Consider the following 6,454-nt stretch of genomic DNA (forward strand, 5'->3'; position numbering starts at 1 on the left):
TAATAGCTAAGCTAATGCTTATATTCTTATAAATAGATTATCATGTTCTCGATGTGGTATAAAGGTGGCTTTAGCAAGGCGCTCGAGGGCGCTAGCAAGGCGCAGAAATTCCAGCGGCGCTAGCAAGCCGCTACTGGCTTATATTTTATTAACTTAGAAACTAAGTCGTTGCTTATATTCATGACAATATAATGTATTGTCATCGATGTGGTACAAAGACAAGGTAGGAAAGAAATGAAATTCCAGGGGCGCTAGCAAGGCCCTCCAAGGGCTTTAGCAAGGCGCTGCTGGCGTATATTCTATGAACTTAGAACTTAAGTCATTGCTTACATTCATGACAATATAGTTTACTGTCATCGATGTTGGTACGAAGACAACGTAAGAAAGAAATGAAATTCCAGGGGCGATAGCAAGGTGCTCCAAGGGCGCTAGCAAGGCGCCCGGGATTCACAAGAGACGCCTAGCCAAAATCAACAAATTTTTGTTAAATATTGCCTCGACTCTTGCTATATATTCTTATCCTTGCTCTTTCCTTTTATCGATGTGGGTTGGGAGTTTTTGTATTCAATATAGAAGTTGTAATATACCACATTGAAAAGATAATGTATCAACTTCAACTTGTTTCTAGGATTGTACAATTCTATTTGTCCCATATCGAGGAGGCTTTGAAAGAGATCTCCTATCAACTCTATATAATGTTAGCAGACTTTATTCGCTTAGAACATTAAAGAAAACCCACCCCTTCCCATATTTAAATATTTATGGGAGTATTGCTATCAAGGAAAAATAACATTTCACTAAAACAAATATATGAAAATAATAGTCATTAAAATACACATAAATTATGCATTATTCATATAAATTGAATTCAGGATATTTCAAAACTAGAGACGAAGTAACAGACAATATCTTAAAATTTATAAATAAACACCTTTGTGTACAGAAAGAACAAATTCAATGTCAAATTTTTAGAAAATATTTTTCCTATTATGATTGTGAACCTTTCATTACACTAGCTTCAACTCTTTTTTGTTTAGCCTTGTCCACACGGGGATGCTATCATGATGACTTATATGGTCTGATTGCATCTGATAAAACATGTCCCAAATAGTTAATATTGTTGCCCTTTAAATGGTGACAATGCTGGGTGTGCACACAATTGTATTTTGGACGCGGTAAAAAAATGATTTCTCTCGAAAACCTTGTTGATAGATAAATAAATTAATTAATGATAGATAAACTTACAAGAAATTAATCTTTGTTGCATTTCCTTTTTTTTAAATCCTCTTTCACATACCGTCTAACCTATTATTTCATGTTCTCTTATGATATCATGAGTCTCATTGTATGATTTGCAGAAAGCACTTTCTCTATAAGAGGTAATGCTGGTGCAAGAAAGTCTATAAATTTACAATACGTCTTTTAGAAGGTTGTTGAGGCTTGGAACTGGTTACATGAGGTAGCTCACAGTTTCTCCAAAATTCTTCTGAGGGTGAGCCACAAAGCTTGAAAATCTCTTGTAATTGTTCCACTTAACAGGCCAACAGATGCAATCCTTATCTTTTCACTTGTATAAGTAAATAAAAACATTGATGTTATGATAAAAAAAAGTATATAAGAAGAAGTACAAGTTACAATGAAATGGATGATATTATGGAGTTAATGTATCCTATGTGTTACCCCGAAGAGCACTCAAAAGTTGCCTTTACCAAGTAAAAATTAGCATATGTCATAGTACAAGAGAAGATGGCTTCAACTAGTACTTAACGAAGACCCTAATGTTCTATCACTTTTGATTCTCATGTCAGTATTTGAGGAATAATAATAGGGTATTGGCTATGAAGAATTTTTTTGTGGGTGTCGCTAAAAACATAAAATACTGCTAGCCCCCATCATGACCACCAGTATATCTAGCATTCAGATGTTTATTTTTTTACCTCTAACAAACTAATGTTTGATCAACTGGATCTCTATCAACTATATGAATAAATTTATTGTATCTCTTGCACAGGTCGTAAAAAAGGGAGTATAATTCACACATCATGGGAGGGACCTAACAAATGATAAAATGACGATTGACGTATGACATTACCGCTTCTTGTGTTGAATATCAATGCATGTTCCCAAAAGCGTAAGGCATATTTGTTCTCTAGTTAAAGTTTAAAACTTCATATTTTAATTTGATATTGTCGAGACATAAGTTTTGTTCTAAAAGTACCGAATTAATGTGTTCATACTATCGATCTACATGATACAAATACTCAATTTTAAACCATAAATTACCTGGTATTCTTGGTTAGACTTGCCGGAGACGAAGCATTTGACCCCTGTCTACTTTCATGTTTACCCACACTATATATAAAAAGATACAAAGGTAAACAGCTAGACTATTTATGACATGAAATCATAAAATTACTAAAAATCTTCAATTTTATAATTGTGACTACTTTTTAGTCCATCAATTTTAACCTGAAAGTTGAAGCATTTTCTTCATTGCTTGATTATGTAACTGATCTACATTTGTGTCAATCTTCCCTGTGAATGAATAATAAAAATATCATTTCAAATCAGTCAGTTGTTAATTATAGTACTAACACAATTAAACAAATTAGTTGATCTATTTAAGCAATGATTACCAACTAAGTATAAGTCAATATAAACAAATCAATCCACAAAAAGGAGTTGGTTGAAACATGACATAATTGACAATCAATATGTTGATAGTTGATAGGTCTGAAAAATATAAGGTTCAAAATAGATAATTGTATAATAACAAATTTAATAATTGTAATATTGAGTGTTTATGTCTAAACACACACACACACACACATAAACACATGTGTGTATCTTTTAGAGTAAAGTGCACTTTGTATACTCCTACTTTACTCAAGACATCATTTGTAATACTGTAGTTCAAAATCGAGCACTTGTAATATCAATCTTTGTACTTCATTAAACTTTGTTGTATTCCGTTAATTTGGGTTAACTCCGTTAATAATTTAAGGAGTAAAGTGAATTTTGTGTACTCGCACTTCACTCAAAAACATCACTTGCAATACTTTAGTTGAAAATTTACAGTAAAGTGCGAGTACACAAAATGAATTTTAAGTAAAGTGCGAGTACACAAAGTGTACTTTACTGTCTAAATACTTAACGGAGTTAACCCAAATTAACGGAATGCAACAAAATATAATGAAATACAAAAATTGATATTGCAAGTGCTCGATTTTGAATTACAGTATTGCAAGTGGTGTCTTAAGTAAAGTGCGAGTACACAAAGTGCACTTTACTCTATTTTAACAACTACATGATTATCAATGATAGAAATCTGGGTGCATAAATCAATATATATCTTACATCGTTAAAGGTACACTGACTGGTTTCGATGTAATTGCGACGGTATCGTAAAATTCAGATCTAAGCTGTAGAAACATATAATGGGAGAAGAATTACTTGAAAGATACTGAGATGAGCCCACCCAAGATGATTTTATCACGATTTTCATAATTTACAATTGTGAACCAAAAAAAATATTATGATCGACGATCAATGAGCCTACATATATCAATTTATGAAGGTAATTAATGGTCGAAAATATAACTAAAAGATTGCAGATCTATAAAATAAATATATTATATGCATATGATGTGTGTTATGTATGTGTACATATGTGTGTGGATGGGTGTATATATGTGAAATGACTTTACATTTATGTTTTATATAAAAAATCTTACGTTTATCAACATCTTAGATCTTGCGGATGATTCTAGATGTATCCGGAGGCAGGAATTAAGGGCATATATTGGGCTGAGATAATGTTTAGGCTCATTGTTAATATTTCAAACACAATGTATAATGAGAGTCATTGTGACTGAGATAAATTTAGACCTAATTTGGTTTGTTGAAAATTATTACCGGAGCTACAAGTAAGGTAGGGAACTAAAAGGCATATGTATAACCTATTTGTATTAAAGAGGTGACAACTCAACACAGATAACAAAGCAAGGTAAATAGCAAGTACTATTAACTGGAACCCGTACGAAGAACTTTAAGTGATATATTGGAATTATATGTCAAAAGAATTCTAGGATGCTGCTGCACACCACTGAGAGAAGTTCATTAATATGTCCAGGCCTCAGTGTACAAATAATCTTTTGTAGCACCTCCAAGAGTTCAGAAGGTAAAAAGTTTTGATATTTTATTTATTCAGGAGATTCCAATTTGATACTACTTATGAAGATGGACTTTAAAGATGAAGACTAGATGAACAAGCCACAACTTAATTGTTTATTTGATGAAGAATATTTGATTTGTCTAGATACAGATGAACCAAACAGTACATTTTGTGTATGCTACTCAGATTAAATATTTTGCATCAAAAGAAGGTGGTCGTTCAATCGATGGACAATTCAAGACGAAGACATTAAATGTTTGATGAAGACTGAAGTCTCTGCTGCTGAAGAATGGAGTTTAAATAATTAGTGGGTTATTATTTCACTTCTCAAATAATTATATTAGTTGTGTAATTTTTTTATTAAATTAATTCACTCTCGAATTAATTTAATTCATGAATTTATGTAATTAAATTGATTAAGTGGATAATAGTTTATCGATTATTCAATAAAGAAAATAACTTGTTTTATTTATAAAACTCGGCAGGACCATCTCGTCCCTCCTGGTAATTCCCTGGACACGGGAAGACAAACTAGAGTTCGTCCTACCGATATTTGGATGACTTTGTCTTAGAAGTGTAATGAATGTCTTAGTAGGAATTTTGTCTTGCCGAAATTTGCTTCCAAGACCATCCAGTTGTTTGTCTTACCGAACTTAGGTTTGTCTTAGCCACCTTAACTTTGTCTTGCCGAGGGTGTTAATTGTCTTAGCAGCTGTTGAATTGTCTTGGCAGGTTTGTGTTTTGTCTTAGCAAGCCATTTGTCTTAGCAAGTGTTTAGATTGTCATAGTAACTTTGTCTTGCTAGTCCAAAGTGTTGCCCATAAATATGGCTTCACTTCTTCATTTTAAAGTGTTCAAAGTACTTCGTATCCTTGATTCAAGTGCTCTACTTGCTTAAATATAATATCCACAAATTTCTGTGCTTGATCATTTGATTGTTTTACTCACTAAATTAGAATACTTCCTGGTCGAATTTAATCTAAGATATTTAGTGGACATTAAAACCGAACCCCTTTAATTGTGACTTTCAAGTTTAACGTATCAATTAACTTGAACCTTGTTATATTAATTAATTAAAATCTGATTATCTAGTTAAATCCAAATCAAATTTATTCCGCGATTATTTTGTGACGAATGTATTCAACCCCCCCCCCACCCCCCTTCTATAATCGTTCCGGACCTAACAGGAACACATCTACACACTACACTCACTACAAGAAAAATAGATGAAACAACGGTTTTTTATGTTGTCAAATAATTTCATTGACGATTGAAGTGATATGTGATGAAGTATTAGACAAGGTAGGCCAACCTTTGTTGGAACTAGAAAGCAATGAAAGTCCTATAAATATTTGATGTTGTTGTTTTTGTGGTTTTTTTTATAAATATTGATATAAATCTGTTGATATTTTCTTTATTTAAGAATTTATCATATACATTCATTTTGATCCAGGACTTTGTTTTGCGAAAGCCTCATCTTTTAACTTGGAAAATGGAGAAATGCAATGTGCTCTTCATTACAAAAGGGAAGGGCATTGTAGTGCTGAAAAATTGTTAAGATGGAAGCCTTTCACTTAGATGCTACATATGCAAAATGCAACATATGAACGGAGTTTGTTCCTGCTTCCTTAAATTGCCTCTGAGTGAACAAGACAAAATATCAACGTGTTTGCTTATAATGGTGAAATCTTGTAAGGACAATGTAACAATGTCAAGTCACATGTAGTTGATGACAGAGTTATGGGCAAATAGTGAATATCATGTTTATTATTTTTTTTAATCTTACAGAATTAATAATAATCCATCTTCTATTTTATTTGTTCAATTATTATTTTTTTTTCCTTTTGAATATGCTTAGCTCCCGCATATCTGTCCCTCCGATTTATTTTAGCTAAATCCAAAACTAATAAAACATGATTCTCCTCTTATATGGATTGATTATTTTGCCTATTAAGTAAAGGGCTTTTTACCCGCCAAAATAAGCCCAATTATAATCTAGGGCTTATCCAATAACCAAGCCCTATAAATTGACATATCATCCGTGCACCTTTGAAGAATTCTAAGGTTTCGGTTTTCGTGTTATATCTCTTACAAATTCAGCAAAAAATTGATAAAATATCGATCCATTCTCAGTTATGATGACTCCAGTTATTTTGAGTAATCAATTCTTAGAAAATTGATTTATTTCTGTTGTGACGATATATGAATATATTCACATGTCAGACTTCAGAGATTTCAAAAGAAATCAATGAGAATTCAATTCATTTTACTGAGTGGAAA

The 6,454-nt window shown here is 32.2% G+C and overlaps 1 non-coding gene across 1 annotated transcript; it reads left to right on the top strand.

Annotated features, from left to right (window-relative positions):
- The first annotated feature begins 6,358 nt into the window (after positions 1-6,358).
- On the top strand, positions 6,359-6,454 carry LOC135152494 (small nucleolar RNA R64/Z200 family). Its single transcript, XR_010291669.1, has one exon. It is a non-coding gene; the product is annotated as a small nucleolar RNA R64/Z200 family (small nucleolar RNA).

This window comes from Daucus carota, chromosome 4, assembly GCF_001625215.2.
Source record: "Daucus carota subsp. sativus chromosome 4, DH1 v3.0, whole genome shotgun sequence".
In the NCBI taxonomy this organism is placed as follows: Eukaryota; Viridiplantae; Streptophyta; class Magnoliopsida; order Apiales; family Apiaceae; genus Daucus; species Daucus carota.